A 17,139-nucleotide genomic window follows, 5' to 3' on the forward strand; every position below is an offset into this window, starting at 1 on the left:
ACCTAAGTAAAGGGCAAAGATCAAAGGTGCATTACGACTAACAATTTCCATGACCTTATTTGTAGGTTATACTAAGCTGCAAATAGTGACAACCAGCTACAGTGTAACTTGCGGCAAATCACTGGTCCTCACTGGACCTGTTGCCTTTTACACAGAAGAGATTGAGGTGGGGCTGGAGGATCTCTAACATCTTTATTTGTAGGCACCACCCAAACAGGGTCCACCGTGTCTGCTGCACAGTCTAGACAATCTATAGTGTCCTCTACTGAAAATCTGCCTATTTAAAAGGTATTCCGTAGTAAGAGAAGAAACGATAAAATTCTGACTGGGACAACCAGAACACAGAGCTGGGGGACTGTTTTTGGTGGGCGCTCTCTCTGATTTGTGAGAGTTCAATTTCAAAGACAGTATCGCCATCCAAGAGTTAGGGCAGAACTCTTTCCAACCCAGGTACAAAACAGGCAGTGTAATCTGATAGGGAGGATTTGCTCCTAAGAGCCACATCTTTGTACCATACCCTGGTCCATGAATAGACATCTCCCAGGGCAAGTACTAAACTAAAAAAGAGACTGAACATCTGTTTTCATGCTGTTGACAGATGCCACACATCATTGGTTGGAAAGCAAATCAAGACTGTCTTTCCTTAGTAAACTGTTCACAAAGCCAAGAATTGGACTGTGAACTCTAAATATTGGAATATCTACATGGGGTTCCTTTCCATCGGGACAGTTTGGGATATATGGTCACTGGAGTCATAGTGCACGAGTCTCTTCTCTTTTAATAAACGCCATCCTCTGGGACGTGCCTGTGGACCTCCTAAAAAGCAACCCTAAATATATGAACTTTGGGACTAATCAGATTTGGTGGGGCCATCTGCTTTTGTGTTCATGCCTGGGAGCCAAATCAGACCTAAATGGCCTGGTCCAGAGTCAGGCTTCACACAGTTACAGTATAAACCATGACACCCTGATGGTGATCTATGCGACACATTTAACCATGCCATTTTTCTAAATTGCATTAGTGACTTCGTTTGGCTTTTAGGGAAGGCTTGAACAATGGAGGCTGGTCCCGAGGATTTCTATTGTGATGCATCTTCATTAAAAAGACTTGAATTTAGACATATCTAGAGAGTGCCACCTCGTGGACAAAAGGCAGTAGAGGTAGGTGGAGAAAAGCTGCACAGGACATGTAAGTCCTTACTATTTGCACTGAATTGCCGTCGTTAAATTAACCTTGACAATTCAAATATTTCTTTGATCATATACATCGATCACGGTCTAAGAGAAAGTGGTTCATATTGACCTAAAGGTTACAGGGAAACCATTTTTTCCTGTTTAAATATCATTACGCAAGGGAAAATATCGTGCATTACATAAAAGAGGAAACATGTATATAAAAAATGTCACTTTGGTGGTGTTCATAAAACACATGAAGGCAAAAAAAGTTGGTACACTTTAAGATGTTAATAATGAATTTATCTTCAACCTTCACATTTTGATTATGAAGCCCCACCCTCAATCCCACATAATTATTAATTCTCAGGGACAGGGATTTCAGAACTCAGCATAGACATTACAATTTTTTTTTATTGAAGAAAAACGTGTTTATGAACAGACTAAAAATACTGCAGGGGGCTTTTGTTGCTGACAACCTCTCATTCAACACATCATGTTAACATAAGCACCTTTAGCGCTAAAAAGGGGTGTGTCTCAATTCCGCAGATACCTGGTTTAATTCGGGTTTTTATAATCTATAAAAAACACACCGCCTTCGATTTCAGAATGACAAATTTGAAGGGAAATTATATAAAACCAAATCTTTCCAAATAAATATGTTCTTGTTTATTTCTATAGCTGTGTCTATCTGTCTTATCTGAATATCTTCAGTTCACCTCTTCAGAAGAAAGAGGTTTTTAGATACCAGTCCACTTTGGTAATTATTATATAGAAATTAATTTCTTCCTAGTTTACCAACCATTTTGCAGATTTGGAGAAAAAGGATGGTTGATAAGTCAGCTGCACACTATTACAAGTCCAGATAAAAATATCTGTAGATGTATTGAGTTAATCTGCCTTATTAAGAAAAAAACTGTAGTGTTATTTTATTTTCTGGACAAGCTGACAGCTACACCCTACCAGGTGCACTGGTACTGACCACTCTGACTCCGTGTGTCTGCCCATCCTGGCCCAGTGCCAGGGACACCGTCACAAGGGGAAGAGTCAGAGAAGGGGACTTTGTTAGAAAACCCTCTTCAGTGCCCCTGCTGTTTCCCCTGTGTTTCTTCTCATCTCTTCCATAAAGTCGCCCTTGATTTTTTCCAGCACTCTCCTTCCCCTTAAATCTCCTATAAATCTCCAACACACAATTAAACCCTTAATTATATAAGGTCGTGTTTCACCCTCTAATTATTTTACAAGTGTTCATCTGGATTCCTCACAGTGTGGATTATATATTTTCTTTTTGTGTGAGTACTGCACAGCATCCATCACAGGACTGAGTGCGGACAACGCTCCACTAACATTTTATATATATAAACAGAATGAACTTGGAATGTGCCAGGGCCTGGCCTTGTCCTGTTTAATGGAGGGAGTGGGGGTGGTGGTGGAAGGTGAATGACTCAGAAGACACAGAAGAAATGCCTTTCAAGTTTGCAGATACCTCAGGTTAGGAGTGAGAGCTCACAGTCAGATGGGGAGACAGAAACACGTTCAATTAAGTTAGCATGCAGAGTCAAATATTAGAGAAATGAAGAAATATTGCGAGGAACTTTAATATGGAGAAACTAACTGCCTGGGAGGAGTCAGCAGACACCGAGAGGGGACATCGGAGCTGGACGAGTAGGACACCCTGCAGACAGGTGGCATATTTAAAGCAACAGAAGCAAATTATCCAGAATTATTTGAAGGATTGTATAGTTGGATAGCAGAAATGTGTATGGATAGGAGGGCCTTGAAATATGCTACTGCGGAAGGTGTAAATTAAATACAGGTTGTTAAGAACCTTATCTGTCTTGCAAAATGGCTGGAATTCAATGCATGGATTCTATTTCAGCCTTCCTCTCCTTTCTATTTCTAATGCCGCTATGCTCAAGTCTCTCCTTCCATCTTGAATGAAATATTGCAATAGCTACCTAATTGGTCTCCTCGTCCCCATGTTTTTCTATATAAATCAAACCTCCGCTAGTTGAGTAATATCAAGTCACTTGTGGTTTCTTGGTTCCTATCAAATTGAGAATAACCTTTCTGGCAGTAAGTGCTCTCTGCAATAGGACCGTGACCTAAATATCCTGTGTCATCTCCACTCTTCTTTATGAGACAGTCAAATCCAATTTCCCCTGACTCCCAGAGATATTTCCATTTTTGGAAATTATTCATTGTTTCCAATTACTCATGTTTTTCATTTTGCTTGAAGTGCCCTCCTATCCACTTACCAAATTCAGTCTCTTTCAAGTCCCACCTTGAGTGATAAATCCCATATCACTTATCCCCAGAAACCCACTTAACCATATGACTTGTGCCTCTTTTGAATGCCCCACGTAATCATGTTTATAAGTATGACAAATTGGCATACATCTTCTGTCCTATATGTAGTTATATGAGTCTTGTCATCACATGCTCTATCTCACCTTGTTCTCTCCTTAAAGGAGAGTGTGTGGATTATAGTCACCTTCACAGGCCCTAACGCAGTTGCCATAGTACCTGGCTGGTACCAGTTTTTAGCAGTGTACAGGTTTTTTGCCTGCTTGCTTGTCTTTGCTCTTGGTAAGGGCATGATGTGCACTGTGCTGACACTAAGGACAGCGTGCAGGATCCTCCACAGACCACATAATCTAGAGAAAGAGAGGGAGGTTTTCATGTAGGCAGATGATAAAAGAAGGTGAAAACATTGGGGAAGCTGCTGGAATTGCTAGGTCTGAGTTCATGGTGGAAGTAGCAAGATTCAATCACCCAAAATGGGCAAAAGAAATGTGATCTGATGTAGACTGTGAGCCTTATGTCAGAGGTCTGGTTAGAGGGTGGAAGTGATTTCCTAGGGAATCAAATGTAGAGGAGTATTTTGATAAAAGGGGATAAGGGCCATTCTAGACTCGCAGAAATGTTTAGTTCACGTTATACTTCTTACCAGGATCTACAGGCTGGATTACAAATCCAAGGGAGCCTCATTACCACCAGAGCTACAGTTGATTTCCTTTGTGGTTATAAGAAAACACATACTTCTTGCAGAAAATGTGGAAGATAAAGAACCATATCAATAAGGAATTTTTCGATTTTTCCTAAAGAGAGAAACATCAGTGTGTGGTTGCCTCTCACACACCCCCCATCTGGAGACTTGGCCTACAACCCAGGTATATGCCCCAACTGGGACCCGAACTGGCGACCCCTGGTTTGTAGGCCAGTGCTCAATCCACTGAGCCTCACCAGCCAGGCTCAATACAGAATTTTTTAAAAGTCTGTATGATTTTATTATTTGAGAGCATATTGTATATGTTGTTTGATTCCTGGTTGTTTGTACCTATCAATACAATGATGAGGTTTCCCCATGCCATTAACAGTCTTTACATAATGTCTGCATAGTACTATATCTATAGACCATGACTTATTCAACCAGCTGAGTGGGACCATGTTTAAAAACTTCCATGTTTGCAATGATGGGTAAACAATCAGCTATAGTCTCAAAACTGGGTTAAGTGGAAGATAGCTGTTAGGAAAAAACTATCATGATCCTGTTACTTAGTTTCATCCCAAATTCAGTTCAAGCTATTTTAACAACAATGGAGAATATTTCTGTATAATTTTTCTCCTCCTGTATTCTGGAAAAAATCAGCAAAGGAAACATAAAATGAGAAGCTAGATTGATGTGTGGTGTGTTTCTGTAGTGAAGTGTTAATTCAATTACCTTCAAAGGCAATTAGCTTGGAGCAGAGAGACCACCTCATTTCTGCATTAAGCACCAGCTCCTTTTCCAAGATGGACCACAGTTAGGAAGACAAAGGAATGATTGCCAAGGAAGTCACTGGAAATGTGGAACATTTGTTCATATGGACATTGACACAGCCTGGGAATCTGTGGGAACCGGAAGAAGCCGAGGTGGTCAGTGCAGCGGCAGAAACTAGGGGACTTAGGACCTGACTATTTACCGAACAGTATGAGAACAGTTCTGTCTATTAAAAAACCAGAAGTGTGGTCATTCCCATACACAAGGGCTGAGAATCAGACCTGGATGGAACGTGATCTTTGAAGTTACAGTTGCAAAGGGACCCTAGTAAAACAAGCCAGGCAGGAAAACCAGAAAAATCTGCTTCTAGAGTGGTTTCCAGGGCCTGCAGGGAGATAGAAGATTTTCCTCCATTGCTTGCCATGCCAGCAGGAACCACCAGATAGTGGGCAACCTGGTAGGTCTCCCCAGCCCTTTAAACATCGTGATTTTCTACATCTAAAATTTGATAGTGAAATAATTCATAATGGAATGCCACCTCTGAACTGAAACCAAAGAGGAAAAAAATCTAGACAAAAGAAACAAAAAGCCAGGGATGCAGACAATGACTAGAAGCACAGCTGCCCTGCCTGCTGATGAGTCTGCGCCCCTACTTGCCTGTGGAAAAAGTCTCTGTAGTCAAAGAGGTTGGGGCTTGGGAAGCCTGTTGCCTCCAGCCAGGAAGGACCCAAAGCCTCCCTTGACACTCCTGGCCCCTGGGCTGAACTTGCAGTAAGGAAGAGGCTGCTAAGGGTGTGCTGAAGCTCAGGCTGCCCCTCCCAGAGGCCACCTTCCCCCCAAGGCTTTGTCTTGTAAAGAAACAACACTTTGCTTCCTGTTTGAATTCTGCATCCGTGGCAAGACACATACCCTTTTGTACTGCACTGATGCCTGCTTAAATAGACTATGTCTCCATGTGTCTGTCTTTTGGGTACATACATTTCAAATAATACAAGGTGCATCTAATGTCCACATGGAAGGCTTGGTGCAGGCTGAAGCTCCCCAAGCCTCATTAGGATGCTTGCTTGATAAAATGTGTGCACAGTTCTTGCTTGGAACAGAGAAGGCAGACTCCTTGTTTTTCCCTCACTTTTCCTCTCTCATTCCTCTCTCGGAAATAGCAAGTAGCTTGTTCTTCCACGAGGCTCTGCATGAGTTGCCACTGCTCTATGTGATTTGTTCCACAAAACTGTTAACTGGAATCAGAAAGCAAAGCAGATGAATTGGACCTGAGGGGATAGCATACAATGCACTGTGCTCCCAGACAACTCCATTAATTTAATTACCTAAGAAATATAAATAGTTTGGCAGAGTAGGAATCTCATTCCTCAGCCCACACCGCAATAATGGCTGAGTGGGATGTTCCAAATCCTGCTACTTAATTGCCCTAATTTTTTTTTTTTCTGGGAACAGACCCATTGACTTTTATGAGTGCATATGGTGTATGTCCTTGAAAGTAGTGGAGGGGCTGGTCTTTGGACACTCAGGGAATTGGAAAAGCAAGCGGGAAGGGATGTTTGTTACCGACCTCCTATGGGCCATTACTCCGTTCCAGGAATCGTTAGCATGTAGCTACCACCTGTCAGGCAGTGTTCTAGGCACCAGAAATGTAAAGTGTAAAGACAACTGAAGTCCTTACTTTCATGAAGCTGGTGTTCCAGATGGGTTAGAAGGAACACGAGAAAGCAGGAGGAGAAGGAGGAGGAGGAGTAATAATAGTAAATACGTGGGTGCACTCTTTCTAAACACTGAAAAGGAGAAAAGTGAAGCTATGGAGACTGACCATTCCAGAAAGATAAAAGAATGTCAAAATGCCCTAAGCAGGAGCCAGCTTGGCACGTTGAAGGCTGGCAGATAAGACAGGCTGCGCAGACGGAATTAGCACCCTGTTGGAGAGCTGAGCTCTGCCACTGACTAGCTGTGTAAACTTAGAAGAATCACTTTACGCTTCTCACTGTCAGTTTCTACATCGTTACATGTGGTTAATAATGCTTCCCTTGTGAGGTTTTGTAAACTCACAGAATGTATATTCACCCCTTAATACTAGACAAAAAATCAAAATAAGTGATAGTAGTTGTCTGTCATTGTTACTAATCTCTCGTATCTTGCCCTGTTTTCTACAGTATCCTTCACTCCAAATGCTATTAGTCTCTACATGTACTGTTCTTCTGAAATGCTGCCCCTCACCCTGAACACCATACGTAGAACATGCCTCACAACCACGTTGCCATCTTTGCTACCAGCCTGCTCTGAAGATTTGCGGTACTTGGTATCTCTTAAGTTGCTCATATTTGACCATGTCAGTAAATTTATATATATAAATATATATATTTATAAATATATATATTTATTTATATATATATATAGAGAGAGAGAGAAATATTATATAGATATATAGATATGTATTTATATTTATACAGGTCTCAACTTATATTTTTTCTCAGTGTTAGACATATCAGGGTAGATCTCAGAAGTTTTATAGGTTTCATGACCCTAAGATTTGGGGGGATTTTACGTTTTGTTTTGCTAGAGACTATGTCAAGAAAATAACTCCCATTCCAGGTAAAGAGTAGGATTCTAATGTGGAACACTAGTTACAAAGATGAGGGAGGGGATGAAATACCAAACAGTAGGGAACTCAGAAATTAGGGGAGGCAGCATGTGGCCATTGCCCTTTTTCTAGGGTCCAAGAGATTGACCACCTTGATGGGACAGAAATAGCAGGAGATGGGCAAAAAGGAAGGAGATATCCAGCAGGGGCAGGATGCAGTTTTTGCTAGAAGCAGTGCCAAAATCACGGAGACAGAATGAAACAATAATTCAGCTTCTCCTTTCCTCTCTCCTGCCAAGCTCTTGTTGGTGATGACCATCGGTCAGACCCAGCTGGAGGCCAGGTGTGAAGGGAGTCTCTGAAGTGCAGTCGGCAGACATCCACCCCCTGTGACATGGAGCGGTGCAGGGGGATGGGCGGGAAACCCACCTGAGCACAGACCAGCCAAATGAACAGTGTGAAAACAGACGGAAGGCTGCCGCGCCACACACTGCACACCACAGCCCGAGTGTGCAGCTGTGACATTCATGCAGTCCATAGAGGCACCTTGGGAATGAAACTGATACCTAAGAAATAATTAATCCTCAAACTAAAGTCAGGTACCCATACCTGCCTGAGGAGAGGGACAATCAGTGAGGACGACACATTGCTAGTAAGTCAGCTTTTTCTTCTAACCTAATCTAAACCCTAGTCAGGAGTGTCAAACTCATTTTCACCAGGGGCCACATCATCCTTGTGGTTGCCTTCAAAAAGCCAAATGTAATTTTAGGACTGTGTAAATGTAACTGCTCCTTAACTAGGGGCAAGGAGCTTGGCACTGCCACTGGATAGAAACAAGGTGCTGGGTCAGATAAGACAAGGTGGAGGGCTGGATTGAGCCCGTGGGCCTCGTGTTTGCCACCTGTGTTTTAAGAGGTTATTCCTGGCTCGATTGGAACCCAGCTAATTAATCAGTGCATATAGGTATAAGCAGAATGAGATGCCAATCGGAGGGTTAAATCTTTTTTTTTTTAAATTAAACTGAGGAAGTTGCAAAAGGGGGGATGTTTCATACATTTTTCACTAGCTAAAATGATAAAATATTGATTCAGAACTCACAATTAATCCTTATAAGCAGGCTAGGCTTTTAATAATTCAGTCCCATCTCTCCGTGGTCTTGTTTGTTCCCTCCCCATGGCTGAGCAGAAACTGCGTTCTGAAAAGGCAGGGACCATTTCTGCCCAAGAACATCAGCTCCAATCCTTGTAATTACGCACCATGGTAAATATTAACTTGCTCGAAGTGCTCTGCCTCATCCCCCAAACACTTTCTAAAGCAGAGACCCAGGCCATTCTTTCCCCGCTATGCCCACTTGAAATCTGTTTTCCTTTGTATATTCGTTGGATGCTTTCTTGTTTTGACTTTTAATTATCTCTGAAGCTCTTTGGGCTATAAAACCCAGTGTAGCTTTGAGAATATAAATATAAAATGACGTGAAGACAGGCTCTCAAAGAGCGGTAGAGAAGGTTAAGTGGGGACCTCAAACCCTGCCTAGTCTTCAACCTGCTTTGAGAATGAATGCCTCCCTCGTTGGCCTCAGTTTCCTTATTTGGAAAATGGAGAACCCCCTCAAGGCTTCCTGTGACTTAAATAAATAACTTGCTTGATCCTATTACTCTGTGAGTCCAGGTACTTATGGTTCAAACAATTTCTGGAGCGTGAACACAAAGTAATAGAAGCAGCACCTTAGTCAACAGGAAGAACTTTTTATTTCCGATTTCTTATACCAGATGGTAGGTCCTTCAGTTCCTAAGGACTCAAGGGTTTCTGTAATCTGGACTTTGGTCTGCCTCCAAAGTAAACTCTCATTTAAGCTATGGGCTTGGTATGTTCTGATGACATATCATGATCATTTCACACATGTACATGTTAAAGCTTTCTTTTTCTATTCTCCATGCATTAGGTGGCTGACTCATCTTGGATTCATAGGGTAAGAACACAAATCATCACATAATCTTTGATGTTTACAATCCCTATCCAAATGTGTCAATTGCATAGATACAGCCTTGGAGGGGAGGGGAGGTATAAGTTGCCAACGAGAACTTCAGCTGCACGAGTTAAAAAATATTTTGGATCAAGCAGATATGATCCTCGGGCTCTGCCCCCCAACCTTCACTAAACTTCTGCAGTTTCTCCTCTTCCTCTCCCCAATAGTATTATTGGGTTGGCCAAAAAGTTCATTTAGCTTTTCCCATATGATGACTCTGGCAGTGCTTAGTTGTCTTTAACTGCATTCAAAACAGTTCGGTTAGATTGTATTGTGACAACTGTCATATTAGCATGTATTTAAACAATTATCAAAACTGATGAATCTTTGTGCAGCTATTTTAATACTGAAGATGTAATATGCACCGTTTTCAGTGTATTATGCTTTGTTATTTCAAGAAAGGTAAAAATGCAACTGAAACTCAAAAAAAAAAGGATTTGTGCAGTGTATGGAGAAAATGCTGTGACTGATCGAACCTGTCAAAACTGGTTTGCTAAGTTTCTTGGTACTATTGACATTTTGGCCAAGTAACTCTTTGCTGTGGGGCTGTCTTATGCATTGAAAGATGTTTAGCATCACCCTTGGCCTCTACCCACTTGAAGCCAATAGTAGGAGATAGCTGACATACTCACAATATCCCAATCAATAAAGTTATTGGTGAAAAAGAAAAACATGTGTCTTTTATTTTATGGGAAAAACTAAACAGACTTTTTGGCCAACCCAATAATGCAATTAGTAATTGTTGTTATTGCTACTCTTTTCATTATTTGTATCCATCTGCTGCTGGACTCAGACATAAGGGAGTGCTTATGTCAGTATTTCTGCCCTCTACTGAAATTAGAGCCTGTTTTGCCTCCTGTGATGAATGGCCATTGATCTTTTCATAAAACCTCTCAAATTCTTATCAGCCCTCATCCAGTACTGTCCTTCTCAGCAGCTGATACATTGACCTTGCAAATGGTAAGAGATGGATAATTAGCCACGCTCTTAAGTCATCCAGATCATCATACTAGTCACTTTAATGTGGGGTGATAAAATTTGTGAATTTTATGAGGCTTACCATGCAGATCCTAACTATAAAATATGCTGTGGAAAGACAGTGGAGAGTCGGAGGAAGTGCTACCTGAAATTCAAAATATGACCCTAACAAACCTAGCTCAACCCCACCAACCACGCTTCAAAAAATAAGAATAAGTATCTGCAACAACAAAAGCATTTATAGAAAGATTTCTCCTATTGCCGTGCTCTCTTCTCTCCCTTACTTATGGCTTAAGACTCCCAAAGTGGTCCTACACATTTGCCATTGAGGAATATCACTGTATATTGGAAAAAAACAGAATGCATATCTAAAGAACTAATTGTTGAAGCCATTTTCTCCTATTAATAATGTAGATTCTATCATGAATTCAAATTAGTTTTTATGAGTGTGGGCGTAGCAGAGGCCGAGACATTCAGCCCTTCCTTGAGTTTCCCTGGTATTTTCACCCTTCCCCACCCCCAAGTGGCTTTCTTCATGGGTCTGCTCTCTGTCAACAATCAGCCGATTAATTTGTTCTTATTGATTCTCTGTCATGATAATCATCCCTATAACCTAACATATTCATTCAGGACACATAAGCAGTTACCGTAAGCAAAACACTTGGCAAAAGACTTCCTACAGAAGAGTTAGAAAGAAAGTAACTAATGGGCTAATCCAAATTCTGTCCTTTCAGCAGGAAAAAGGTAGTTTTTCTTACCTTTTCTTCTAAGAACCAACTGTGTAGGTGTCTGTGGCTGTAAGAGAGTATTAAATGCCAGTGACTTACAAACACACCATGGCTTGAAGCTGGGAATAAAAGATTTCCATGATTCCAGGTTCTTTATCAGGTTGGACAAAACACACCAATGGTTTCAAGTTGAGTTGCTCTCTCAACTACCAAGACTCTCTGAAGCTGAGTTCTTCTTTGTGTGGGCGAATACAAAGGAGCTCAGGACAATTTCTAAAACCCAGCTATAAGATACCTGCAGGACCAACCTAATCAGCTCAATCACCCACCTTCCAGCAAAGATTTTCTCCCCAGAAGAAACCCCTCTTACTTCTGGATGGCCTTTTAACTCCGGGGTGGGGTCTTGCCTAAGACAATGATTCACAGCTAAGTGCACTTTAGGAACATCCGAACTTTCCCCAGATTAATTCAATCAGGATCTAGATGCTTGTTGTTCAGACTTAGGTCTACGCACCAGGAGCCTCAGCATCACCTGGGAGTTTATCAGAAAAGCAGAATCTCAAGCCCCACCCCAGACCTATTAAATCAGAATCTGCATTTTAACAAGATTCCCAGTGATTTGTATGCTCATAAAAAATACAGATTCCTGGGACCCCGTCATTAGAGATTCTTATTTAATTGTTTTTGTTTTTTTTTTGTGGCCTGGGCAGTGGTTCTGAAACTTGGTCCCTGCACCAGCACTATCATAATCACCTGGGGAGGTGTTGGAAATACAAATTATTGATCCCCAGACCTACTGAATCAGAAATTTGAAAGTGGGGCCCGGTAATCTGTGTTTTAACAAGTAATACTGTGATTCCAGGGCACGCTGAAGATGGAAAACCCTTGCTCAGAGGGCTATGTGATGGTTATCAGTATACTCACAGTCTATTTTTCACAGATTAGAGGTCAAATATGGATTTATAACAAAGGCCTACACAATTAGAACAATCAAAGGATATGTATCAAACCAAACATGTCACTTAATTGAAGCTCAAGCTTCTCTTGCCTAAAAAAAAACAGGCTATGTGGATCTTATTCAAGATCCATGCCAATCTGCAGCCAACATCAGTGAGGCCAGATCGCAAAATGAAACTGTATCTGGTGACAGGGCTACATGAATTCCTGGGTCTAACCATTTCTGGCACGTGTCCTATCTCCTGACTGTCATGCATATAAGCTAATGAGTTCCCTTCAAAGTTAAGCTGGTTTGAGCCAGCTTCCTCTTCTTTGCAGCATAGAAAATGCCTAGTATGAAGGCATTTCACACATTCAGCGACAAAAATGAGAAGAGGACAATACAGACCTCTGATGGAAGGTTGTGCAACCTTCTCTTTATACCAGGAGCGATCAGAGAAATTCACCAACCTGGCATGACAATCCATCCTGGCTTAGAAGATGATTGTTAGAAATGCTCTTTTTACATTGAGCTGAACTCTTAAAAAGTTTTATTTTACATTAACCCCAAACACCTGATTTTCCCTACCAGGTAACAAACATTTAAGCACTTGAATGTACATCTGATGTTCCCCATAAATCATCCACATTTATTTTCCATCATAAAATAATTTTGAGTGCCCCCACCATCCTAATTATTTGACCCTGTGTATCAATTTCTTGACTTTTGATCATTGTAAAGTACTACCGCTTAGTCCATAGAAAGTGCAGCACAATGCATAACAAGGTTATGTGGTAGAATTAGAAATGTATGTGAAAAAATGACTTCAGTATTATATTTAAGTGTATACTAAGGATCGCAGAGAAAATATGTAAGTTACCTGGCAAATGGGTGTGATATTACCAGTATGACCTGACCTGTGTAGAGAACACACCAAAGGGTAGATTGAACTAAGCGTAATGAGATTCTACTCTTCGTGTTGCTGACAACCCATAATTCATGAGGTAGTGGCCCCTAATTGGGTAGGAGAGAGCTCACCAAAATCCCATGCAAACAATTTTTCCCCACCAAATTTCATACACCTTCCTCAGCCCTCACAATGACTATTCTTTGATTGAAAACCAGAGAGGTTTCCATCTGTTTTATAACCTAGATCTGACACTGTCATCCTTCTGATTCAATCACTTTGCTAAATTATTCTTTCTGTGGTTATTTGCAACTTCTTAGCATGTTAATTTAAACTTCCCTTCTTGGCATATTCTTAGCTATTCTAATTTCCTCAGGCTGAGTTTGTGCATTTATAATATATGGATAGCAATACCCTTTCCTCCAATGGATAGTGCAATGATTAAATGAGATATATTATATGTAACTGATTAGTTTCAATGCCTGGCATATATTCAGTGCTCAATAAGTTTTGGCTTTAACAACAATGTCATGTAGAGCTTTCAAGAGCTGATTTTAGCTCTCGTATTCTGAATTCAAGCCATCCTCAATGATGCATAATTTTCACAACATGAATATTTTCTCTTTAATGCTGCAGTGTACACTCAAACACAATACCGAAACTATAGCATGTCCCAATTATGCACTGTGATGTACTTTTTGTGGACTAAATGGCAGTACTTTAAAGTGATCAAAATTCTATTTCACCTCATCAAATAAGATCCATGATTCCAGCATTAATTTTTATCCAAACTTCCATATATTAATTACATATTTTCTGCCACATTCTTCAAACCCTAAGTAAATACAACTGTGAAAGAATATTTAATATTCTTTTGTGATATTTAGAAGCTTATATACTAAGAAAGACAATATCCAATCTAAGAATTTTGGCAAAATAACACACTAGCAAGTTAGAACATATATAATAGAATAATGTAGTATAATATTTTGACATGTGCTAAATGAAAATTATCAAGAGTAGGAAATTCTTGGAAAGTAACTCAGAGAAAACAGATTTTGATATAGAACTTAAAGTAACCACTCAGTATGGACTAATGAATAGAAAAGAAGGGACGTGTATGTGGGAATGGTCAAAGGCAGGGATGAACAGTTCTATGGGAGGAAGTTCTATGTTATGAAATATAAATTTATATAAGTATTTCAAACCTTATTTTCCTAAGGTAAGTAAATGCTTCCATTTGGATTCTCTACCTATGTTTTCCTGAAATTATTAGGCAATAATACATACCACAAATTCATAGGTGAACCTTTAGCATATGTTGACCATTTTACAGATGTTTGGCCTAAAATAATATGTGGTTGGTCGACACCAGGAGTTTACATTCAGAGAAAAATACTGCCATTGTGGGAAAATATTTTATCCAAAACTTTGGAGGTAAAGAAAGGAGAGAATTAAAATTATGATTAAAAAAGACATTTACATGCTTTGCTGGTTTGATTAATCTTCTTTGTATTGTATGAATACCCACAATATGCAGTGTGCCATCTGGAAAACTAAACACAGGGACGCTGCAGGGCTAATGTTTTATAAATCTCTTGATTGCAACATTCTCTGGTCTCCAAAGTCTCATAAAAGAGACATAGAACCCACAGACTGTCTTCTCTTTTCTAGCTTTCAGATGCATAGTGACTCATTTCTGTTTTGAAACTGGGATGGTATCTGCAATTCCCTAAAACATCCAGAATGAATTAGTTTAAGCAGTTATATGATGTGGTGTAAACATAAGAGCAAACCTTTTCATATCAAACATTTTTCTCATTCAAAATTATACTGGGTAGCTAATTTGTACAAATCCTGATGAATTGCCACTGGAAATTTCTAATGCATTGAAGGTACCAAAGCAAGCACTCCATTATCAAATATACTTGTCAGGATTGGATACGAGATACGGAATTCAACTTCTAATCACTGTTGTTAAGAAAACCATTCAGAAAGAGGTGAAGTGTGAACTAGGACTGGGTAGAACATACATCAGGATGACTGAAGTTGGGGAAGACTTGCCAGGCAGTAAAAATGTCAGGAGTACAATGATCTCTGGTTAACTAAGGAACATTTTTATGGATTCCTAGCAAAATAAATTCAGGGAAACTAGGTAGGCACTCAGATATCAACCAGTCAAAACTGCTAGTTATACTCTGGATTTGCATGTAGAGGGTAAGTTTTGTTAGAGCACTTTGCTTATTTATCATGTACATTATATTTATGTTAGAATAACAGAAACTTGTAGGATTTTTTCTTAACTCAGTAAATACCAATTATGCTAGAAAATTAGATTAAATATATAAATACCTAAAAAATAAATTTAAAAATGTATTAGTACTTACAGTACAATGGTGAAATATTCACTCAACAATAGAAAACCAAGAGCAGGCATTAAATATTAAAAATTCTGATGATAACGTGTGACAATTAATGATCTTATTTAACTTTCACTCTTGCTACCTAACCATTTTACATTGTGATGAATAAGATTCAATACACCCATGTACTCCTAATGCAGAAGCAATTCCTGGGACTAGACTGCAGGCAAAGCAAAAGTCACGATTCAGAAAAAATTTCTTTTTTCTAAATTAAACTTGCATATAGCTATTATCAAAACCATCAGTGAAGTTCTTTAACAATTATATACATTTATTATACATATATAATTATTATACATATTATAATTTACATTACATTACTTTAAACAATTGTATCATTTAATGAATATATAATTAGTATACATATATAATATTATACATATTATAATTTACATTATATTACATTACTTTAAACAATTATATCATTTAATGAATATACTTATACATATATAATTATTATACATATTGTAATTTATGTTACAATATGCAATTTATTACACATACATAATTATTATACATGTATAATAAATATATAAATACACACACACAATGATCAGAAGGATCTACATTGGTCATTGATCTCAATGCACAGAAAAACGTGTGATAATCGGACAGTCTCACAGGAAGGTGGTCCTGTACGAGTGACAACCCTCCTTTTGCAAGTTTCAGGTACTCAGATTGTTCTCAAAATTTGACTCTGGATGTGAACAAACAGAAGTTGATATGTTTTGTGTAGGTTTCTGGATTTTTTTTCTTTTTTCTTATTTTAAAGTATTTGCTTTTTTAATGACTCGTTAAACTTTTATGTCTGTATAACTCTGTAATATATCCTTTTTCCTCTTAATTCCCAACACATCAATGTAATTAACATTGTCAGTGCTGATCCTCCCATAATGATTTTCTATATACATATAAATGTGTGTGTTTTTTCTCCTTATTTCTTCTGTCTTTTAACATAATAGGGTTATACTATATATTCTCCTTGCTAACAATATTATGGCCCTCCTACCATATGAATATTAGACATAAACCTGTTTTTATTAGTTGCATACAGTTTCATAAAATGAATGCTTATAACCTGTTTAAACATTTCCCCTGCGATGAACCTTTTTTCTAGGAAGTATTTGCTGACACGGTGTAGTAATAAACATCCTTGTATATTTACCCTTAGATACAGTTTTATTCTTAGTTCTATTTCATTATAATAGATAAGTATGGGATCGTAGAATCAAAGCAAAGGCATATTTTGATTTTAAGATACAGATAAAAGCCATTTTACTATTCAACAAGGTAGAAATTTACCCTCACGCCAGTCATCTATAATGGTGCCTCTTTCCTGTACTTTTTTCATCACTGAATGAAAGCAACCTTTTCCATTTTGTCAGTGGGAATAAGAAAGCACATTATCGTTTTAATTTGTGATTGCCCAGCTACTAGTCAATTTGGACATCTTTGTGCACACTTGGCATTTACATTTAATTTATTTTGAATTTTCTGTCCAGGTTTATTGTTCACTTTTCTATTAGATTATTCTTTTTAAGAAATCTGTAGAAATCCTTGTACAATAAAGAAATTAACACTTTGTCTATTTTATGTAATATCAATGTTTTCTTTT

Source organism: Phyllostomus discolor, chromosome 5, assembly GCF_004126475.2.
Source record: "Phyllostomus discolor isolate MPI-MPIP mPhyDis1 chromosome 5, mPhyDis1.pri.v3, whole genome shotgun sequence".
Taxonomy (NCBI): Eukaryota; Metazoa; Chordata; class Mammalia; order Chiroptera; family Phyllostomidae; genus Phyllostomus; species Phyllostomus discolor.